Below are 9,956 nucleotides of genomic sequence, written 5' to 3'. Positions count from 1 at the left end.
GTATTTTGGGTAGCAAAATGCTTTGAATATGCATGGTTTTTAGGTAACCGAGCATCTCGCGTGCATGTATGATCATAAAAGTATGTATGTGAGTTTGCCCTAAATTGATGTTTGTGTTGGAAGCAGTTGTATGCCATTTTTTCTTGGTCAACCTTTATATTGAGACTTCCTTGAAAATTGACTTTCCAAACGTTTGTCTTCGCAGGAAAAGGCTCCGAAAAAGCTTTCAACGAAGAGGTCTAGGAGAGACGCCGCAGCAGAAGGGTCCAATGCCGCCCCCGAGTTTGATAGCCACCGTTTCCAAAGCGCCGAGCACCAGCAGCGCTTCGAGGCCATCAAAGGATGGTCGTTCCACAGAGAGAGGCGCGTCCAGCTCAGGGAGGATGAGTATACAGATTTTCAGGAGGAGATAGCTCGCAGTCATTGGACGTCACTGGTGACTCCCATGGCTAAGTTTGACCCTGAGGTAGTCCTGGAGTTTTATGCTAATGCTTGGCCCACAGAGGAGGGAGTGCGAGACATGCGTTCATGAGTGAGGGGTCAGTGGATTCCCTTTGACGCAGATGCCCTCAGCCAGTTCCTGGGTGACCCGCTAGTTTTGGAGGAGGGCCAACAGTGCGAGTTCAGCTAGAGGAGGACCAGGGCCGACGGGTTCGACGAGGAGGCCATTGCCCAGTTGTTATACACACCGGGGCAGGATTTTGCCCGGACCGCTGTAGGGAGGCGGGTGCGGATCATACGCACCAGCATGACCACCTTGACCCAGACGTGCATGGCACTGCTGCTCAGCAATGTCCTGCCTAGCGATCATAACTTCGATCTCCCTCTGCCTAAGTGCCAATAGGTGTATGCCATCCTGACTCGAATGAGCGTCCACATGGCCCAAGTGATTGCTGACGCCATCTATTTGTTTGTAGGTATGTCACCCACCAGGCACCCTCTAGACCCGGATAAGTCTAATTGGGCCCTAGGTTTCTGGCATTGATCACGGGCCTCTGCCAATCGTTCGGGGTTCCCGTCACCCCTAGTAAGGTGATCCGACCGCCGATCACCTGGGCCTTCATCAAGAAGTACTGCACACCTAGCCAGGCGCAGGGTGATGCGCATTAGGCCGCAGACGCTCCACCACCACCTCATCAGACCCAGCAGGCGGCCAACCACCAGGGGCAGGTGCAAATACATGAGTGTCTCTACCGGTTCAGCCTCAGTCAGCAGGGGCAGGGTTTCACTCCTTTTGCATGCCCTAATCCAGAGCAGTTTGGGGCTGAGGTTGCATGGCCCGAAGACTGGCCCGAGGCCCAGGCAGGGGAGAAGCCTGCAGGATCCCCCGGTAAGGCAGAGGAGGCCCTATGGATGAAGAAATGACGGACTTGCTCAATTTCTTGGGAGGAAGCGGAGCCACGTGACCGAGGTCACCGCACTTTTGTTATTGACATTACTGTTTTCTGTTAGTTTGCTATTGACGTTTTCTGTTATTGTCTATATTGCTATTGACATTACTATTTTTTGTTATTGTCTATATGGTTACTGACGTTGCTGTTATTATTTTTTGTTGTTTCTGTTTGGCGTTATGGCTCTCAGTTATTTCATCACCATTTTTTTTTGCGACTTACCATTTCGTGCATTTTTTCGTTTACCTTGTGGTTAGACGTAAGTAGGTAGTGTGCGCCCTCGTCCGCACGACCTTTTCAGAGAGAAAAAGAGAACAAGAAAAAGGAGAGGAAATGAACAAATGATAATAACTTAAAAAAGAAGAAAAAAGGAAGAAAAAATAATAATAAGTGGTCTAGCTAAAAAATTAATATGCTTTTGAAAAGAGATAACTTCCAACTTTTCTTTGAAAAAAAAAATGTGTATACACCTGAAGGGTGAATGCTGTGAAAATTTTCCCGAATGCCCAAAATGGACTCGGATGAATGCACAAATTGATAAAATAACATATTTTGGAAACATTGGGTTGACTTAAATAGAGGAAATGAATCATGAGCCCTAGTATCACATGACCATAAAAACTTGATGCTTGAGTGTCCACATGGGTGCATGCATGAGCAGTTTTGTATAAAATTTCCTAATCATCATTGTTGCATGTGTATCATGGAAGTAACGTGGGACATCCCCTGTATCCTCGAACCGCTGGCCAAACCCTGACATATATCATGTCCAGCCGTTCTACGAGCCTTGAGCCAAAATCCCAACTTACCATAAACCTTGCCCTCGGAAGAAAACAAAAAAAGAAAGCAAAAGAAGAAAATTCCCAATCAAGGAGTGAGAGAAAGCAAGAACACAAAAGAAAGAAAATTTCCGATCAAGGATCGGAAGAAAACAGAAGAAATATGCAGAAAGGTCTTTGGACCAGACAATATCTGAACAATACGGAATTGTCACCAAGTAAACAAGAAAAGAAAGGAAACCACGACCTAAAGTGGTCCTCTCCATTTGATTGCCAACCAAAATCTTGTGCGTCGGTGGCTTGTTCACCTCACACTAAACAAAAATAGAAAAGGAAAAGGCCAAGAACACTCAAACCCACATTCCCCGCCAAGAAAACAAACCATTCCCAAGAAAAAGTCCTATTGATCCATGGTCATGCATGTAATCCTTCATTTGATAGGAAATGATTTGCAAAACCAAGTCATGACATATCTATGGTTCGGAATTAGGATGAAACACTTACCTATGTGAGATTGATACACTTTGAGTGATTTTCTTCTATTTTTGTTGAACCCAGTGTTTCCTTTAAGTGGTCATTTAGAAGCGAAATGCTAACATCCAAAATTTCATTTATGGTTATGAGAAAATTTCATCAGCATACTCTCCTTCCCCGATAGACACATTGTTTTTCATCCAAAAAACATATGTTGCTCTGATAAGTTGGAAGTTTTGTCTCTTTACTAAAGCATGTTCGCATTTTAGTGAAGAAAACACCAAGACTATTTTCGTCTCACAAGTTATGCAGAACTACGTAAGTATGAGTTCCTCACTGAGGATACGTAGGAGCAAGAGCCTCGCTTTTGTCGGCCGCCCCACAATCTCTGTCATACTGACCCTGAGGTCATGTGACATGCGGAGACAAATTATGGTCATTCCGCACACCTTTTCGCCATCCAGACACAATCGTGTCCGATGGCACACAGAGACAAATTATGGTCATTCTGCGCCCTTTTTTCATCCAGAGGCGACGAGCCCGATGACATGCAGAGACAAATTATGGTCATTACGCATACCTTTTCACCATCCAGACACAATCGTGTCTGATGGCTTGCAGAGACAGATTATGGTCATTCTGCGCCTTTTTGTCATCTAGAGACGGCGAGCCCGATGACATGCGGAGACAAATTATGGTCATTCTGCACACCTTTTCACCATCCAGACACAATCGTGTCCGATGGCATGCAGAGACAAATTATGGTCATTCTGCGCCTTTTTGCCATCCAGAGACGGTGAGCCCGATGACATGCAGAGACAAATTATGGTCATTCCGCACACCTTTTCGCCATCCAGACACAATCGTGTCCGATGGCACGAAGAGACAAATTATGGTCATTCTGCGCCTTTTTTTCATCCAGAGGCGGCGAGCCCGATGATATGCAGAGACAAATTATGGTCATTTTGCACACCTTTTGTCATCCAGATACGATCGTGTCCGATGGCACGCAGAGACAAATTATGGTCATTCTGCACCTTGTGTCAACCGAGAGGAGCAAATTCGGCAGTATCAGGATGATGTTGGTCGTTCGGTGCTGATCATTTTCAAAATTTTTGCAGGTTCCGCTGGTGGAGATATTGACCGGTCGAATGATGTTCTGCTCGAACGAAATTAGTGTCTTATCTTTACTTCCCTTTATCTCCAATAAAAACATGGAAAGAGGGGCAACTGTCATACCCTAATTTCGTCCGGGACCGTCTGTTTGTTGGGATGCGACCCTCGCTTGACCACTTCGAGGTACTTAACACCCATCGTTAGGTAATCCGTGAAGTTCCACGACATGTCAGGAGTTGAAAGGAAGTGTTATTGTGCAATCCGTAAAGTTCTGTAACATTCTGGAAGCCAAATAAGGAATGATTGTGTAATCTGTAAGGTTTCGTGACATTACGGAAAGAAAACAAGTATCGTTACGTAATTCGTAAAGTTCCATGACGTTACGGAAAAAGAATTAGCAAAAAAAGGAAGAGGGGTGTATTTAGTAAACAGGGGGGTACAAATAGCAATCAGGCCCACTTGGGCCTTCCGGGATCTTCCATTAGAAGGCGGTGCCTTCTAGTGGAAGCAACCCAGCTCGCCTGGGCGAGTTGGGTGACAACCATCTCCCTTTTTTCCCCTATAAATAGGGGAAGGAGGGTAGAACAAAAATGTTCAACCCTCCTGGTATGTGAGAATCACTTAAAATTAGTGAGAAATATTGTTTCCATGAAGAAAATCCAAGCCGAGGCGCTTCCAAGACGTTTCCGTGGGCGATTTCCCAAAGATTTTCCATCGTTCTTCGTTTGTTCTTCGTCGTTCTTCGGTCTTCAATCGGTAAGTTCCCGAAATCAAACTTTTCAATTCATTCTATGTACCCTTAGTGGTCCCCATTTGTTTCGCGTGCTTTTATTTTTTCATTTCATTTACTTTCCATACCCCCTTTTGACGTGCGTTAGTCATTTATTTAAGTCATTTTCTCGCCTAATAAAAAATAAAATAAATTTCCACCGATCATTTGAATTGTAACATCTTTTAATTTTTGTCATGCCTTAACCACGTTTAAAACCAAAAAAGAGGCAAAATAATAATATAATAAGCAAAAAATATCTTTTAATAAGATAATAAAAAAAATCAATCAGACGTTTTTTCTTTGGGATTTTTCTTTCTTAACCGAATTGACTAATAACCAAAGTGAAACTAAGGCTAAAATCAATTCATAAATCGAGCTTTTGTCATCACCTAAAAAGCCATTTTTAAGGTCCAACGCCTTGAAATGGCCTTTTCCGCTTTTATTGGTTAAACGTGGATTTTTAAAGCCTAAAATCAACACGTAGCTTTGTCACTTCTTTCAAAACACCAAGAGATCATTAATGGTCCAATGCCTTAATGTTTTCTGTCCTTTCAAAAGAATCGAAAGATCGTTTAATGGTCCAACGCCTTAAAATGACCTTTCATTCAATCAAAATATATCTTGCAAAAAAGGGATAAAAAAAACTTAACCAACATTTAGTTCTTGAAGAACTACGTAGGTCTGATTTCCTTACAACAATTGAGGAATACGTAGGAGCAAGGGAAACACCCTTGTCGACCACAAAAAGATAAAAAATATAAAAGGCACAAAAGGACATAAAGACGTAAAAGGGAACATAAAACAAATTGAAGTCATGTTTACACACTTGATTAAAGGTTGTCGTCCCTTGTGACGGACGTGTGGGGTGTTAATACCTTCCGCGTGCGTAAATACAACTCTCGAACATTTCACTTAAAGTTCGTAGATGTCATACCCTAATTTCGTCCGGGGATTATTACTTGTTGACATGCAACCTTTGGTTAGCCGCTTTGAGATACTTGGCGTCCTTTGTTGCACAATAAATGAAGTCCTGAGACGTGTCAGAAATCAAAAGGAAGCAGGCTAGCGCAATCCGTGAAATTCCGTGATGTGGCGGAAATCGAAAAGAGGTGTTTTTGCGTAATCCGTGAGTTTCCGTAACTTCTTCGAAAGCTAAAAAAGAGTAAGTATATATATTCTGTAAGGATTCGTAACCTTGCGGAAGGAAAATAAGTATCGCTACGAAATTCGTAAAGTTTCGTAACGTTACGAAAAAAAGAATTACCAAAAAAATAGAAGGGGGTGCATTTAGTAAAAAAGGGGGTACAAATAGCAATCTGGCCCACTTGGGCCTTCCAGATCCTTCCTCCAGAAGGCTGTTGCTTCTGGAGGAAGCAACCTTGCTCGCCTGGGCGAGCTGGGTGGCAAGCTCCTCCCCTATTTTGCTATAAATAGGGGGAGGAGTGAAGAAGAAAAGGGTTCAGCCTTCTTGGCACTTCTCCCTCTCTCGAAATTGCTGAGAAAAATTGATTCCGTGAAGAAAATCCAAGCCAGGGCGCTTCCGTAACGTTTCCGTGAGTAATTACGCGAAGATTCTCGACCGTTCTTCAAGATTCATCGTTCGTTCTTCGTTTTCTTCAGTCTTCAACGGGTAAGTACCTCAAACCGAGCTTTTCAATTCATTCTATGTACCCGTGGTGGTTCACATTTTGTTTCATGTATTTTTATTCTCGTTTTCATTTGCTTTTTATACCCCCTTTTGACGTGCTTAAGCCATTTATTTAAATCATTTCTCGCCTAATCTAAAAATAAAATAATTTTCCACCGATCGTTTGAATTGTATCATCTGTTAATTTCGGTTAAAATGAATTCCGACCGTTCGGTCATGCCGTAACCACGTTGGAAATAAAAAAAGAGGTAAAATAATAATATAATAATCAAAAAATACCATTTTAGTAAAATAAAGCGAAAAATCAATCGGACATTTTCTCTTTGGGATTTCTCATTCTTAATTGAATTGACTAATAACTAAAGTGAAACTAAGGCTAAAATCAATTCGCCTAGTCAAGCTCGTCCACAAAAATAGGGTTTTGAAAATTTATCATTTCAGTTTCTTACCAAGTAAAATGGATCATTTTTAAGGTCCAACGCCTTAAAATGATCACCTTTCAAGTAAAAGAATCGCTTGATTCACCTTTAAGAAAGAACTACGTAGGTCTGATTTCCTCTTCGATGGAGGGTACGTAGGAGCAAAAGCCCCACTTTTGTCGACCTCAAAAAATAAAAGGAAATAAAAGTTAAGGTAATACGATTTCCACAATTCTAAAAAATAGGCTGTTGTCCTTTGAGACAAACGTGAGAGGTGCTAATACCTTCCTCAAACGTAAATACAACTCCCGAACTTAGAATTTTCATTTTGGCCGGTTTTCTTCGGTTTTTCCGACGTTTTCCACAAATAAACGTTGGTGGCGACTCCGCGCATCTTTCCTCCTTTGGAAAGCGCACCCGTGAGCCTCGCCTTCGCTCGCCCGCGAAGGGCACATTGCGACAGTTGGCGACTCCACTGGGGATCTTTTTGTGAGTTAGGCCTATTTTAAGGAATTATGGATTTGTGAAACTTCGTGTGTGCATTTGTTGAACTGTGTAAAATGTAAATAACTGTTGTCTATTTTGCATTCTTTACACTGCATTCTAAGCACCCACGGGTTTGAGTGAAAAAGGGGCCCTATACCCGGGTTCATGGGAATTTAAGGAGTGGAGGTGAATCTATCATCATGCTAGGTCTCCGACTTGCTTGATAATAGTGAAACCTCGTTTAGAGCTTTCTCTCTTTATAATGTGTTGTCGCTGGTATTCCATACCGCCACAATATTATTATCTTGAGTGATGATACCTCTAGAAAATAGTCGTGTAAGTTATGAATTGTTGGGGAGTAGTTATTAGAGACCCCTAGATATTGTCCTATAGGTTCCCAAATAGGGGCAAAGAGCAAACACGCTCCGTGCCATTCGTTCTCATGCATTTTTTGGTAAATAGCACTAGTTTATAGTTTTGCTAGTGATGTTTGTTTTCTTTAGAGTAATACGTAACCTTTTTAATACTACGTTGAGGCGCCATCATGCCCAAAACGTAGCATTAAAGTTGGATCTCTGCAGTCTCGTATGTGTGAATTACCCCTTTGTGTTGTTTTCTTTCCGTTTCATGCATGCGCATCTGCATCATACCGTCACACATGCGTTGTATGTGGGTCTCGTCTTTTGTCATGGGAAGCCGGAAGATCCATATCGTCTTCTTAACTGCACACATGGGGCATTGCGCCCCCCAAATGCGCAATAAGGAGAGATAATTTTCCGGGCTCTCGTGTCCGTAAATGCATTCATATCATGCACCGCATAAACATCTCTTCAGCATCATAATGAACATATCGTTCCTGCATTTGTCCGTTATCACATTCCCATTTTGCATGAGTCATTGCATCATCATGCATATGCGTTCAACATACTTTTTGTTCTACATGTTTGCTCATACATGATCCTTGTATTTTCCTCTACAAAACAAAAACAAAAAAAGGGAAGCATGAAAATTCATGATGCATTCTTAGTTGCATGTGTTAGGTACCATGAGCCAACCATGTTGGGATCATAAACCCATTTCTAAAATTAAAAAAAAAAACACAAACAACAAAACAAAATGATTGAGCATGGTACCTAATGCGTGGTTAATTAAGAAAGGATGTCTCTTCGAGCATCTCAATCTCATAATTACATTTTCCATGCATAGCATGTTTATTCTCGAGTCTTTCATCCCTATGAAATGTTGTTGAAGTATTGGCGATCAAAATTGCCATTCCCTGGGTTATGGGGTTGAACCAAGCTCGTGCTTTTACGAAAAGGTTCATCGAGTCAAGTTGAAGCATGGAAGTAACCATCTTGCAAAAAATTGGGGCAAAAGATGGATCGGGTTACATCGTTGCTTCGTCTACTGCCAAACACATTTAGGACTGTTAATGTCCGTGTTACTTCCAGTTTCACCTTGACGAAGATGTCATGTACCATGTTGAAAATCTAAATTGATTCAACCCCATATCCTGCGTAAAAATTCGCAATACTTCAACTGTGCATCATTCGCATACATCCATGTTGTTCATTGGTTGCATTGCTCATTACATTCTTTCCTTGAAAAATAAAAAAAAAGAAAAACTTAATCATTGTTATAAAAAAAAGAACCCGCTTTACAGCGCCCTTACCGAACCTGTGCTAGAGCTAGAGTAATGGGTAAAGCAGAGGAGGTGCAAGAGAAGGTGAAGGCCAACATGGAGGCTATGAAAGAGCAAATGGCCGCAATGATGGAGGCCATGATGAGCATAAAGAAGATAATGGAAGCCAGTGCAGTTGCAGTTGCCGCTACCAGCACTGTTGCTAAGGTGAATCCGATGCCCCAATCTGGCCTAAACCAAATGAATCATCCAACCTCAGCTATGGTAGGCAATGATTTGGGAAGTATGGGCGGCCCCCATGATGTGCAAATTCAAAACGAGCACGCCTTCCCGCCATGTGGCTTGCCTCTCAACTATACGCCACCCAATGTGGCGTACACTCCCAATAAGAATGTCAATAACCCCACTCCTATACCCATTGAGAGCCAACAACCCCAAACTGATCATGCACATGTCTCTTAAACCGTGGGGGAGACACATGAAATTCCCCACCACAATCTAGCCGACTTCGAGCCTTGCCTCGGATATGCCACTGAAGGGCAAGCAGTTGTTGGTATACCCCTACAAAACCCTTTGGAGGGCCCTCAGTATCACCCACAATTACACCTCTTGCATTCCATGACAAGTAAAAACCCTCGTGCTATGGGAAAGCTGGATCATCTAGAGGAAAGGCTTAGGGCCATTGAAGGAGGTGAAGATTATGCCTTTGCTAACCTAGAAGAGTTGTTCCTAGTGCCCAACATCATCACCCCTCTCAAGTTCAAGGCGCTTGACTTTGACAAGTACAAGGGGATTACTTGCCCCAAGAACCATCTAAAGATGTATTGTCGGAAGATGGGGGCATACGCAAAAGATGAGGAATTGTTGATACATTCCTTCCAAGAAAGTCTTACTGGGGTAGTTGTTACCTGGTACACTAACTTGGAACCTTCCCGAGTCCATTCCTGGGAGGACCTAATGGTTGCCTTTATTAGGCAGTGTCGGTATAATGGCTTAGGATAGGATGCAACTACAAAACATGTGCAAAAAAGGGGGCACGAATCTTTCAAAGAATACGCCCAAAGGTGGAGAACCTGGCAGCTCAAGTGGCACCTCAATGACGAAAAAACGATGACAATGATAGTAGACACATTACCAGTATTCTACTATGAAAAAATGGTGGGCTACACACCTTCAAAGCTTTGCGGATTTGGTCTTTGCCAGTGAAAGGATCAATGTGGGTCTGAAAA

The sequence above is a fragment of the Glycine soja genome, chromosome 17, assembly GCF_004193775.1.
Source record: "Glycine soja cultivar W05 chromosome 17, ASM419377v2, whole genome shotgun sequence".
NCBI lineage: Eukaryota > Viridiplantae > Streptophyta > Magnoliopsida > Fabales > Fabaceae > Glycine > Glycine soja.
Note: the sequence above shows the minus strand (reverse complement) of the source record.